This window comes from Salvelinus sp. IW2-2015, linkage group LG4q.1:29 (genome assembly GCF_002910315.2).
Source record: "Salvelinus sp. IW2-2015 linkage group LG4q.1:29, ASM291031v2, whole genome shotgun sequence".
Taxonomy (NCBI): Eukaryota; Metazoa; Chordata; class Actinopteri; order Salmoniformes; family Salmonidae; genus Salvelinus; species Salvelinus sp. IW2-2015.
The window spans coordinates 85,188,881-85,203,513 of NC_036842.1; positions in this window are offsets into that span (position 1 = coordinate 85,188,881).

Genomic DNA, 14,633 nt, shown 5'->3' on the forward strand with positions numbered 1-14,633 from the left:
GAATTTCTAAGCAACAGCTGGAGGCAGGGGTTTCTCCTATAGAGCTCCATTTTTATGGAATGGTCTGCCTATCCATGTGAGATTCGCAGACTCTGTCTCTTCAGTAGGTCCTATGATTGAGTGTATCTGCCCAGGAGTGTGAAGGTGATCGGAAAGGCGCTGGAGCAACGAACTGCCCTTGCTGTCTCTGCCTTGCCGGTTCCCCTCTTTCCACTGGGATTCTCTGCCTCTAGCCCTATTACAGGGGCTGAGTCACTGGCTTACTGGTGCTCTTCCATGCCATCCCTAGGAGGGGGCGGTCACTTGAGTGGGTTGAGTCACTGACGCGATCTTCCGTCCGGATGGTCGCCCCCCCCCCCCTTGGATTGTGCCGTGGGGGAGATCTTCGTGGGTTATACTCAGCCTTGTCTCAGGATGGTAAATTGGTGGTTGGAGATATCCCTCTAGTGATGTGGGGGCTGTGTTTTGGCAAAGTGGGTGGGGTTATATCCTGCCTGTTTGGCCCTGTCCGGGGGTATCGTCGGACGGGGCCACAGTGTCTCCCGACCCCTCCTGTCTCAGCCTCCAGTATTTATGCTACAATGATTTATGTTTCAGGGGGCTAGGGTCAGTCTGTTATATCTGGAGTATTTKTCCTGTCTTATCTGGTGTCCTGTGTCAATTTTAGTATGCTCTCTCTAATTCTCTCTTTTTTCTCTCTTTCTTTCTCTCTCGGAGGACCTGAGCCCTAGGACCATGCCTCAGGACTACCTGGCCTGATGTCTCCTTGCTGTCCCCAGTCCACCTGGTCGTGCTGCTGCTCCAGTTTCAACGGTTCTGCCTGCGGCTATGGAACCCTGACCTGTTCACCAGACGTGCTACCTGTCCCAGACCTGCTTTTTTCAACTCTCTAGAGACAGCAGGAGCGGTAGAGATACTCTGAATGATCGGCTATGAAAAGCCAACTGACATTTACTCCTGAGGTGCAGACCTGTTGCACCCTCTACAACCACTGTGATTATTATTATTTGACCCTGCTGGTCATCTATGAACATTTGAACATCTTGACCATGTTCTGTTATAATCTCCACCCGGCACAGCCAGAAGAGGACTGGCCACCCCTCATAGCCTGGTTCCTCTCTAGGTTTTTTCCTAGGTTCTGGCCTTTCTAGGAAGTTTTTCCTAGCCACCGTGCTTCTACACCTGCATTGCTTGCTGTTTGTGGTTTTAGGCTAGGTTTCTGTACAGCACTTTGTGATATCAGCTGATGTAAGAAGGGCTTTATAAATACATTTGATTGATTGATTGGTGGCAGATGTGTGTTTAAACGCCTGGATTAAATGTGCCCTGGGTTTACACTGATATAATAACCCTGAGAGTTAGTTACTCTCACTAGCCTATTCTGGGATAATTGTATATGGTTAGTCAGTTTGAGCACTGAGCACCCATGAACCTGTTATTTCTTCATCAACACTTAATATCCATCCAGATCGGGGTAGAAGAATGTCTAAAAGCAAAAGTAACATTTTTAAAACAGGCTTTTTGTTTTATTCAACCGACAGTAGTCATAGATAATGGTTGGCAAAATGTTAAGAAGCATTACACCTTTAAAACCCATATGAATAGCCAATAACAATCATAAGTACAACAGTATACATTCAATGTCAGCATCTATAGTTACATTTTATTTACAAACATCATGAACTGCCCTGAGGCTGTAACAGCTGACCCCCTACACACTAGTGGTCTATCTATGTCCCCTACGCTTCCAGTATTTGCCTCTATCGCTGACTCTGTACTCAGGAGTGTCCTTTAGCCCTGTTATAGTGGATATCTTCCATTTTGAAAAGCTAGAGTTGGATATGGCTCCAAGACTTTGCCCTCGGCCATGGCTGATGCTGGTGCGGCAGTGAGATTTCAGTCAGAGTTCTCACTGGAGATGGGTGGAAAGAAGGACATTTGCTCTAGGAGTCATATAAGTCCTATATAAAGGAATCATGTAGTCTAGAAAGGTTTCTGTGCCAGAAGATAACCAATAACACAGAATAATAACTAACTAGCTGTGTTTTGAAAAGGTTAAGCCAGGCCTTTGTTTTCTTCTTAAAGCTTCTGGCAATATCTAAGCCTCTATACGTGCCGTGCTGAAGCTTTTTATCAATCCATTTTAGCACCAAGAGAGCACCATGTCCAACGCTTTTCACTGACAATGACAATAATATTGGTTTAGCGAGATAACAACTGATGAGGACTCATTTTTGCATATTCAAAGTTGCATGATGATAAAGGTTTTTGAAGCCTTGGACAGAAATTAAAGTTCATTATCTGCAGGCGACATCCTCGTCTGGAAAGATAATGGAAATGAAAATGGAAAAAAAGTAGGCCTAGCTATGTTTTGGGAGAGTCTAATACTGTAACGATAACATTAATGGCAGTATTACCAGGCATGTTGAATTAAGCTTCAATAGATCTATATACTCTCCATAAGCCACAACCTTGAATACATATCCTTAATAATTTATCAAGAAATTAGCTTTTAATATATTTGTCATGTAAAGTTGATATAATAATGTAATATTTAAAGATAATGAAGTATGTATGTATTATTAGATATTAAAACACAGTATTAATATCACATTATAGCTTGTATCCACAGGTTGACAAACTGATATTTGAGGATGAGATTGCCAATTCTCGAAAATGCTGTGGGGTTACAAAATTCTAAATTCCGCATGCAGGCACCCTCCATGATGTCCTCTCCACCATGCTTTGTCTCTCTTGAATGAGAGCACCAATACAACAGGTTGTGAGTGTAGCACATCGTCCTTGAGCTACCTAGCAGTTGTACAGTAGACTACTTTAACGAGTTATCATTTGGCTTCATGTTGACACTATCTCCCAAATTCTTGCAGCAAAAAAGTACTTTCACAGGAGATGGTTCGGGAGATTTAAAAAAGATGTGGTGTGTCCCTGCCCTGTCATTTTACTGAAAGCATTAACTGAAATGTAATTGCTTCAAAGAGAAGAGATTGGCTGTTGAATTACTCTGTATTGGATCCACGTACAACTGAGGTAAAACAGATTTCAAACTGAATGCAGTGTTACCAAATCATAGTGGCAAAAAGCCTTATTGAACTTCTTCTGTAGCAGAGGAAGCATTTTTTTGGCCCCTTTATTGTGCTGGCAGTTGTGATAAATGGTTAAATAATCCTTTATGGAACATGTGAGTATAATTATTTTATTATTATAAATCAATTATAATGACTGCTTAATCTACCCTACAATACAAGTGACAACCATTTCTCAAATATAAATGACAATAACACGTCACTATCCGTGAGAGAAGGTTGTGATCTTTAATTAGGTATAACATGGCTGGTGTAGGTAAATGCAATTGGACAAAGGCTTCATGGAGCAAATTAGAGACAATTAGAGACCTCTATTGACATTAATGACATTTATTATGCTCCAGGTGCACTACAATGAATATATTTCCATGAACCCTTGCCTTCACACTATTCCTTCATTGTATAACATTGTTTTGACACTGTTAGAGCTGTTAAAGTCCTATTAATGAGAACTTTGGCTCAAATATGTCAGTTCCAGAAGTTCACCTTCACTCTCTTGTTCTCTTTCTCTCCTTCAGGAAGGTCAGACAGAACAGGACACCATGGTAGAATAAAGCCAGTAGGCTCTAATGTGCGTCATGAAACACAGGTCAATACAGATTTCCTCAAGAGCCTGTGATAAGTTCAATGGCCATTGAACACAGATCAGCAGGGACATCCTGCGGAGTTATTGTGCACCTGAGGATGGTCTAATGGAGATGGCTATGGTCTCACCATCAACACTTTCTAAAAGGATGACTAGAGATGGGTCACGCAGGGAGGCCCATTTTGGATTTGACCTGGGAAAAGGGAGATTACGTATTGGTCTAACCATCAAGACTATTWTGGAGGGTCGTCTTTGAAAATAATGAATGGAGATGGGTCATGTTAGGAGGCCATCTTGGAATTGAACTGGGAAAAGTCCAAGTAAAATCCATTAACCACTGGGCACTAACTTCAGTTCAACCTCTAGTTTTGATTTTCACTAACGTGAATTCAACATGAAATAAACAAACAACAAATCTATTGGCTTTAGGTCAAAAGTTTGGTGGGAAAAAGACTAAATGGCCTTAAGTTGATGTTTAGCAAATCCAATCAGTTTTCCACATTGATTCAACATCACATAGATATTTTTTGTTGAAATTAAGTGGAAACAGTGCTGATTCAACTATTTTTTGTCCAGTGGGTAGCTACTTTTTTACAATTACAATGTCATGGAAAACCTTTAATAACCACTAAGTATGGAGTATTAGTATCATTACTGAATGTACTTTATTCCATCAATATCTAATGAATTTTAAAATTATGTTGTTATTACTGTTAGTATCAATCTGTGTATTTTTTTGCTTTTCAAAAATAGCACTGTTCATGGAATGGCAAAAATCATACATACTAATATATATTGATGTTTACGCTGTTGTTCTAAATAGCAATACAAAACCCATTCATTAATTTGACTTCATATTGACTTAACAATATCACTGTACACCATTTGCATATCTTTGCCACACAATAAAGGCCCCCAGACATGGCAGCTTGTAAACCATTCAAAGTGGCTCCTCKAGTCTTCCCAGTAAACAAGCATTTGTAAGAAAACATATCATTCAAATAAGCTTTTAATCTGTTAAAGAATGACCAAGAGGACAGCTTCTGTCACAGCCTTTTATTCCAGTACCCCAGGAATCCCTTGGATGAGCAGCATTATCTTATTGAACATGACAATCATATTACTGACACAGCAATAGAAATGAAACAGTAAATTGAATTCATATAACCGAGTGAAGAGAATGTGATTTTAACAGTGGCGAAACGCTGAGGAAAGTGGATTTTTGTGTCAAAATCACTTAAAGGAGGATTTCAGGGCCTGATGTTTGGGGAGTCTGAGCGATTTCCTTTTACACTTTACTGGTTATTCATGCTGCAACATGTCTAAACTGAGCACAGGTCATGGCGCTATGAGCGATGCCCATCTGAAATTCAATTCCCCTACGCTTGGAGGAGCGCTACCTCCAAATGTCAGCGGTGACTATCCTGCTATCTTCAAAAGCACTGGGGCTGGGGGCTTTCAACCACGGAGGTGTGAGACCACCTCGACTCCAGCGCACTCTAGCTCTTACGGTTTAAATATAGCAGATGAGATGAACCTTGATCTATTGATTTTGGTTAATTTACATTATGCAGTGAACCTACAGTGCATAAGTGATGGTTCACCAGCCACTCACACAATTCATTGAGCAAATTGGTTTGTTTTCAGGGAGAGTCTGGACTGCATGGAGATACATCTGCCTTGTTGTTGTAGATTGTAAGGGTAGAATAAAATGATCTGACTGCATTTCATATCTGGGCGGCTTTAATATTCATGAAAATGTGATTATTCAAGGCATTATGACAGTGGATGTGCTGCTGGGAGACTTGGGTCACCAGCTCTTGAACCACAGCCTCCTCTGGGAGGCATCATGTGCTAAATTATGGATTCTGATATCCACCATCACCTGACAAGTGGAATCCACACACAGAGGGGGTCGCGCAGGGCGTTTAGCCCCAGGCCCTAACTCCATGGCTTTACCCCATTGGAGGTAGCAGCGGGAGGGAGGGAGAGATGCAAACGAGATAGGAGCAGCAATGGGGGAAAATATAAGAAATATTCTAAGTGAGATATTTGCTGAGAACCAGTTCAGTGCTCACAGTGACTACATAATATGGCCACTCAACCCAATCCAAGCCAAAAGGTACACACAGTAACAGAGAGCGTGCCTACTAGATAAGATTCATACAGTACCTTCAGAAAGTATTCCCACCCCCTGACTTTTTGTTGTGTTACAACCTGAATTTAAAATTGATTAAATCAATATTTTTGTGTCACTGGCCTACACACAATACCAAAGTGGAATTCAGTTTTTATTTATTTATTACAAATTAATAAAAAATTAAAAGCTGAAATGTCTTGAATCAATAAGTATTTAAACCCCTTTATTATGGAAAGCATAAAAAAGTTCAGGAGAAAAAAAATTGGCTTAACAAGTTTCATAATAAGGTTAATCGACTGTGCAATAATAATTTTTATGACTACCTCATCTCTGTACCCTGCACACACAATTATCTGTAATATCCCTCAGTCGAGCAGTGAATTTCAAACACAGATTCAACCACAAATACCAGAGTTTTTTTCAATACCTCACACATACTTATATTTCCCTCACTAACTTTAAGCATCAGCTGTCAGAGCAGCTTACCGATCACTGCACCCGTACACAGCCCATCTGTAAATAGCCCACCCAACTACCTCATCTCCATATTATTTGTTGCTCTTTTGCACCCCAGTATCTCTACTTGCACATCATCATCTGCACATCTATCACTCCAGTGTTAATGCTAAATTGTAATTATTTCGCCTCAATGGCCTATATATTGCCTTATCTCCCTAATCTTACTACATTTGCACACATTGTACATAGACTTTTCTATTGTGTTATTGACTGTACGTTTGTTTATCCCATGAGTAACTGTGTTGTTGTCACACTGCTTGGCTTTATCTTGGCCAGGTCGCAGTTGTAAATGAGAACTTGTTCTCAACTGGCCTACCTGATTAAATAAAGGTGAAATATATATATATATATTTTTAAATATTGGTAGATGGGTAAAAAAAAAAGACATTGAATATCCCTTTGAGCATGAAGTTATTAATTACACTTTGGATGGTGTATCAATACACCCAGTCACTACGAAGATACAAGCAAACTTCCTAACTCAGTTGCCGGAGAGGTGGGAAACCGCTCAGGGATTTCGTCATGAGGCCAATGTTGACTAAAACATTTACAGTTTAAATGGCTGTGATAGGAGAAAACGGAGGATGTATCAACAACATTGTAGTTACTCCACAATACTAACCTAATGAACATAACGAAAAGGAAGCCTGTACAGAATAAAAAATATTCAAAAATATGCATCCTGTTTGCAACAAGGCATTAAGGTAATACTGCAAATAATGTGGCAAAGCAATTAATAATTTGTATTCAGGACAAAAGGTTATGTTATGTTCGGGGCAAATCCAATCCAACCCATTACGGAGTACCACGCCATATTTTCAAGCATATTGGTGGTGGCCAGACACTGGGAGATTAATTCACCTTTCAAAGAACAATAACCTAAAACACAAGGCCAAATCTACACTGGAGTTGCTTACTAAGACAGTGGATGTTCCTGACTGGCCGAGTTACAGTTGACTTAAATCTGCTTGAAAAAAACAAACCATTTTTCCCCTAGCAATTATCAAACATCCAATTTGACAGTTGCATAATCCAGGTGTTGCATAATCCAGGTGTGGAAAGCTCTTGGAGACTTACCCAGAAAGACTGTTGTAATCACTGTCAAAAGGTGATTCTAACATGTATGGACTCAGGGGTTTGAATACTTATCTAATCAAGATATTATTTTAATTTGTTCATATATTTTTTTTAAATAAAAGTTACCGATATTATTTTAATTTGTTCATATATTTTTTTAAATAAAAGTTACCATTTTTCTTCCACTTTACAAAAATAAAGCCATTTTAATCCCACTTTGTAACACTGGGGGTGAATACTGTAACTCCCAGGGCCTTTGAGGTATAGCTATACCTTAGTACAAGATATTATAGCCTAGTCTCTTCCCACAGCCACTGGAGCGCCATGAGTCTGGCAAATAGTGCTAGACTAGCTATAGCCCCAACAGGTACTGTATCTCACATGCACCCCTCAGCGACTGACTGGTGCAGAACCAATTAAGACTCAATTCAGCTGCTCATTGTCCTGCAGAGAGAATGAGAGGCCGGTCAGCCTGATAAGAGGCTCAGCAACACTATACCAGCAGAATTACCACTCTGTTCTACCACTGGAGTTGTCCCGCTTAGGACCCGGTGCTATCTCTATCTCCAACACTGGTGGCAAGAAGAGGCAATTTACCGAGGTAAGAGACTAATCATGCTAGCTAATACAACTCAGTGTATATTTTGTGTTATCACACATTTGATAACCTGTTTGGGTGTACCCAAGGAGGGAATTGGCGGAATAGGTCTCTGCAAATGCAAACACGACTAGGTAATCTAGGTGCAAATTATGTAAATATATTGATTAGATATTTCTCAAAATATTGTTAGGCTTTAACACAGAGGTCAGATATCCAGCGTTAAACTATTAATAAGCTGTTGATTGGGTTTGCTCCGATTCCCAGTCTCAGTACACAGTGAGAAAACAAGCAAATATTTGTCTCTATTCTTCTAGGCCAGGGGTCGGGAACCTATGGCTCCCGAGCCAGGTGTGGCTCTTTTGATGATTGCATCTGGCTCGCAGATAAAACAAAATATTCTCACTTTAAATTTTTTTTAAAATACATTTTATCCCCTTTTCTCCCCAATTTTCGTGGTATCCAATCGCTAGTAATTACTATCTTGTCTCATCGCTACAACTCCTTGTTTTAATCCATCCATCGATTTTTCACTGCTCATGTCCTGTTCAGGGCTGCAGGAGCAATTGTCCATTATTTTAATTAAATGATACTGGCCTACGTTGGCCGTTGCTAGGTAAAACAGGTAAACGCCTCCTTTTGAATCAGTCTGCTCGGTCATTAGCTCAAAGCTAACCCTTCGACGAAGAAGATGGCGAAAATAAAAAAATATGACGAGTATCGTACATTTCAGGACGAATGGACCGAAGAATTCGCCTTTGTGGAGAGAGCAGGTTCTGCGGTGTGTCTAATTTGCAATGACAAAATTACATCGATGAAACGGTCGAATGTAAAGCGGCACTTCGACACTCGCCATGCTACCTTTGCATCAAAATACCCTGCGGGAGACAGCAGAAAGAAAGCGTGCCAAGAGCTACTGAGCAGGGTGCAAGCTAGCCAGCAGCAACTCCGCGTATGGACCCGGCAAGGTGACTATAATTCCGCTAGCTTTGCTGGATCTTTAGCAATAGTGAGGAACGGAAAACCATTCACAGATGGCGAGTATGCTAAAACGTTCATGCTGGATGTAGCCAATGCACTTTTTGATGATCTTCCGAACAAAGACAAGATAATTAAACGGATACAAGACATGCCTCTGTCGGCAAGAACTGTTCATGATCGTACCATCGTGATGGCAAACAAAGTGGAGGAAACGCAAGTGAAGGACATAAATGCAGCGCCGTTCTTTTCCCTGGCTTTGGATGAGTCAATAGACGTGAGCCATTTGTCGCAGTTCAGCGTGATTGCAAGATATGCTGTTGGTGACACACTGCGCGAAGAAAGTCTTGCAGTTCTGCCATTAAAAGGGTCCACAAGAGGTGAGGATTTAAGTCTTTCATGGAGTTTGCTCAAGAAAAAAATCTACCTATGGATAAACTTCTCTCAGTGTGTACTGATGGTGCTCCGTGTATGGTGGGGAATAAAAAAGGATTTGTGGCGCTTCTCCGTGAACATGAAAATAGACCCATCCTAAGTTTCCYTTGCATTCTACACCAGGAGGCACTTTGTGCTCAGATGTGTGACAGGCAGTTTGGGGAAGTGATGTCGCTGGTCATTCGTGTGATCAACTTTATTGTTGCTCGAGCGTTAAATGATCGCCAGTTTAAAACACTGCTGGATGAAGTTGGAAATAACTATCCTGGTCTGCTTTTGCACAGCAATGTGCGTTGGTTGTGCGTTGGTTGTCAAGAGGGAAGGTGCTTAGCCYTTTTGCGGCTTGCCTGAAAGAAATCCGGACTTTCCTTGAAATGAAAGGCATCGAGCATCCTGAGCTAGCTGAAACTGAGTGGCTCCTCAAGTTTTACTATCTCGTAGATATGACTGAACATCTGAACCAGCTCAACGTGAAAATGCAAGGCATTGGAAATACAGTGTTATCCCTTCAACAAGCTGTGTTTGCTTWTGAAAACAAGCTAGAACTTTTCATCATGGATCTTGAAACAGGTCGTTTACTACATTTTGAAAAACTGAGCCAATTTAAAGATGCATGCACAGCAAGTGAGCCTATTCAAAACMTTGATCTCCACCAGCTAGCTCGCTGCACATCCAGTCTCCTACAGTCCTTCAAAGCACGCTTTGGAGAATTTCGTGAGCACACTCGTCTTTTTAAGTTCATCACCCTTCCAAACGAGTGTTCACTGAACACAGCCGACCTGAGTTACATTCCTGGTGTCTCCGTCAGAGATTTTGAAGCAGAAGTGGCTGACCTGAAGGCCTCAGACATGTGGGTGAATAAGTTCAAGTCACTGAATGAAGATTTGGAAAGAATCACACGACAGAAAGCGGAGTTGGCGAGCAAGCACATGTGGACAGAAATGAAAAAACATCAACCCGAAGACCAGCTGATTCTCAAAACTTGGAACGCGCTTCCTGTCACATACCACACACTGCAGCGTGTGAGTATTGCTGTATTGACCATGTTTGGATCTACGTATGCATGTGAGCAGTCATTCTCACATCTTAAAAACATCAAGTCCAACCTACGATCACATTTAACGGATGAAAGCCTCAACGCTTGCATGAAGCTTAACCTCACCAAGTACCAACCAGACTACAAAGACATCAGCAAATCCATGCAGCACCAGAAGTCGCATTAATGGTGAGTATTATAACAACATTATTTAAGAATAAATTCAGAGGCTTATTATACTGACATTTAGTTGAATTCACTTTTAAAATATATTATATGGCTCTCACTGAAATAAATTTCCAAATGTTTTGCTTTCATGGCTCTCTTAGTCAAAAAGGTTCCCGACCCCTGTTTTAGGCGCTTTCTCAGTATGAATTCACCAGAACTCCTAATGCAGCCGGAGACCCAGTGGCCTCTCTATCTACTCCATATRCTCTTCCTCTCCACTTCTGCCGAACAAAAATATAAACGCAACATTGGTCCTATGTTTCATGAGCTGAAATAAAAGATCCCAGAATTGTTCCAGATGCACAAAAAGCTTAGTTCTCTCTCTCAAATGTTGTGCTCAAATTTGCTTACATCCCTGTTAGTGAAAATGTCTCCTTTGCCAAGATAATCCATCCACCTGACAGGTGTGGAATATCAAGAAGCTGAAAACAGCATGATCATTACACAGATGTACCTTGTGCTGGGGTCAATAAAAGGCCAATCTAAAATGTGCAGTTTTGTCACACAACGCCACAAATGTCAAGTTTTGAGGGAGTGTGCAATTGGCATGCTGACTACAGGAAAGCTGTTTGTCCACCAAAGCTGTTGCATGTTAATTTCTCTACCATAAGCCACCTCCAACGTCATTTTAGAGAATTTGGCATTACGTCCGACCGGCCTCTCAACCAGACCACATGTATGGCGTGTGGGCGACCGGTTTGCTGATTTTAACGTTGTGAACAGAGTGCCCCATGGTGGTGGTGGGGTTATGGTATGGGCAGGCATAAGCTACGGACAACGAACATAATTGCATTTTATCTATTCAATTTGAATGCAGATACTGTGACGACATCCGAGGCCCATTGTCGTGACATTCATCTGCCACCATCACCTCACGTTTCAGCATGATAATGCATGGCCCCATGTCACAAGGATCAGTACACAATTTCTGGAAGCTGAAAATGTCCCAGTTCTTCCATGGCCTGCATACTCACCAGACATGTCACCAATTGAGCATGTATGGGACTCTCTGGATCAATGTGTACGACAGCGTGTTTCAGTTCCCGCCAATATCCAGCAACTTCGACAGTGGGACAACATTCCACAATCAACAGCCTGATCAACTCTATGCGAAGGATATGTGTCGCATTGCATGAGGCAAATGGTGGTCACACCAGATACTGGACTGGTTTTCTGATCCACACCCCCTAATTTTCTTTTTTAAGGTCTGTGACCAACAGATGCATATCTGTATTCTCAGTCATTGAAATCTATAGATTAAGACCTACTTCATTTATTTCAATTGACTGATTTCCTCATACGAACTGTAACTCAATAAAATCTTTGAAATTGTTGCATGTTGAGTTTATATTTTTGTTCAGTAAACCTCTACCTCCCTCTATCTGAATATGCCTCTCCTTTCTCTCTCTTACCTAAAGTCCTAAAACAATTCAAAAGGCCTTGATGCCAGTCTTTAGAAGCTACAGAGAGGTGGCATGCATGGCTGACAGTTACAGACGGATGGTGACATACACAGGCCTCAACTTCCCATGACCTTGGTTGACCTGGTTAGACATAGACAAACCATCAATCAGTCTCACTGGATGAAGGCCATTGTTACGGTGAGAGGTCAGGAGTTGTAGCATTCCTCATACAATACCGGTACACAAAGTCAGGATAGACCGCGGGAGATTCGCATTATAGCGCAATTGACATTTAAAGGTAATTTCCGATTGAGCCGACATATGTAGTGTTTACCGTTAATGAGGTCTCCGCGAATGTGGGGGAAAAAACATTGCCTTTAAAAGGTGCATAGCTGAAAAAGAGCAATCATATTGAATCTGAATGCTCGTAAACCAGTTACATACGTTGTTGCTAGAAGCTTAACAGCCAGTAATAGGCTTTAAAACTGGTCATACCAGGAATGTGCTCTATACAACAGTCTCTACTGTAAAATATTGTTGTTCTGTTTAACCTGGGCATAGTGTATCATGAAGAGGGAGCATTTGACCCTCAATGATTGAGACAGTGAACGTTCCCTTGGAAACTGTAGTGTACTCTTACTGCCCTCTAGTGAAAAATTACACACAGTCACATAGTAATACTGTATAGGGATCCAAACTGGTGGGGGGCAAAGAAGTTGAGAATGCGGAAACTAGCGTGATGTGTAGTATAGAGCTATGCAGGATTTCAACTGGATGACCCATTTAAGGTTTAAAACCACCCATTTCTCCAACATGTGAAGCCGAAGTGCAGTTGTAAAGAAAACTACTGTTTCTAAAACAAGGCCAATACATAACAGAGTTAAAGCATCTATAGTAGCTATGCATTGTATTTGTACAGGGTCATTTCACATGTATAATACAGTCATTACAAAAGTATTTACAAAAAAAAATTATATATATATAATTCTTGATCCACTGTTGAATTTAGGCACAAATTAAGTGAACAAAATACATTCCTATGATTTAGTTACGTACGCACTTTTGCTAAAAAAATGTACAAACCATTCTGTAAACAGTTCCATCATCCAGTTGATAGTCCAATGGATACCGTGCCATCTATATATATCAAGGAATACTGTTTCAAGGTGCAAATGTGCAACCAAAACAAGAACACAAACGTCATAGTATAGTCAAGGTCTACAAAGACCAAGCCTAATGTTTTGTGACACGTAAAAATCTGTCCATTTCAGGAGAGTTGTAACTACAAAACACAAGTCCCAAACTTTCCAGGTTTTCCAGAAAAATTGGATTCTGGGAATCCTTCAACCACGATTTCTGGAATTTTGCAACTCTACTAGGGAATACTAGGAAGAGAAGCCTCCGGCAGATCATGATGATCCAGATGCATGCATAGAGAGATTTTTTTTTTTTAAGGACAACACTGCATGAATTTACCGTAATAGAATATCACTACAAATACTTCTCGCAATGCAAAATAAAATGAGCAAGACGTAGATGTCTATGTACAGGTATGAAGGTGTTATGGCAGCGTTTCCTAAACTCATTCCTCGGTACCCCAAGGGGTGCAAGATTTGTTTTGCCGTACCACTATACAGCTTATTCAAAAGATTAAATCTTTATGATTAGTTGATTATTTGAATCAGCAGTGTAGTGCTAGGGTAAAAACCAAAATGGGCACCCCTTGGGGCCCCCCGAGGACCGAGTTTGGGAAACCCTGTGTTATGAAATCCTTACATACAGTGCCTTTGGAAAGTATTCAGACGCCTTGACATTTTAAAATGGATTACATAAACAAATCCTCAGCAATCTACACACAATACCCCATAATGACGAAGCAGAAAACAGGTTTTTAGAAATGTTTGCAAATTTATAAATACATTTAAACAGAAATACCTTATTTACTTAAGTATTCAGACCCTTTGCTATGAGACTCAAAATTGAGCTCAGGTGCATCCTGTTTCCATTGATCATACTTGAGATGTTTCTACAATTTGATTGGAGTCCACCTGTGGTAAATTCAATTGATTGGACATGATTTGGAAAGTCACACACCTGTCTATATAAGGACCTATAGTTGACAGTGCATGTCAGAGCAAAAACCAAGCCTTGAGGTCGAAATAATTATGTCGAGGCACAGATCTGGGGAAGGGTACCAAAACATTTCTGCAGCATTGAAGGTCCCCAAGAACACAGCGGCCTCCATCATTCTTAAATGGAAGAAGTTTGGAACTAACAAGACTGTTACCCGATGGTCACTCTGACAGAGTTCCTTTGTGGAGATGGGAGAACCTTCAAGAAGGACAACCATCTCTGCAACACTCCACCAATCAGGCCTTTATGGTAGAGCAGCCAGATGGAAGCCACTGCTCAGTAAAAGGCACATGACAGCTCGCTTAGAGTTTGTCAAAAGGCACCTAAAAGACTCTCAGACCATGAGAAACAAGATTCTCTGGTCTGATGAAACCAAGATTCAACTATTTGGCCTGA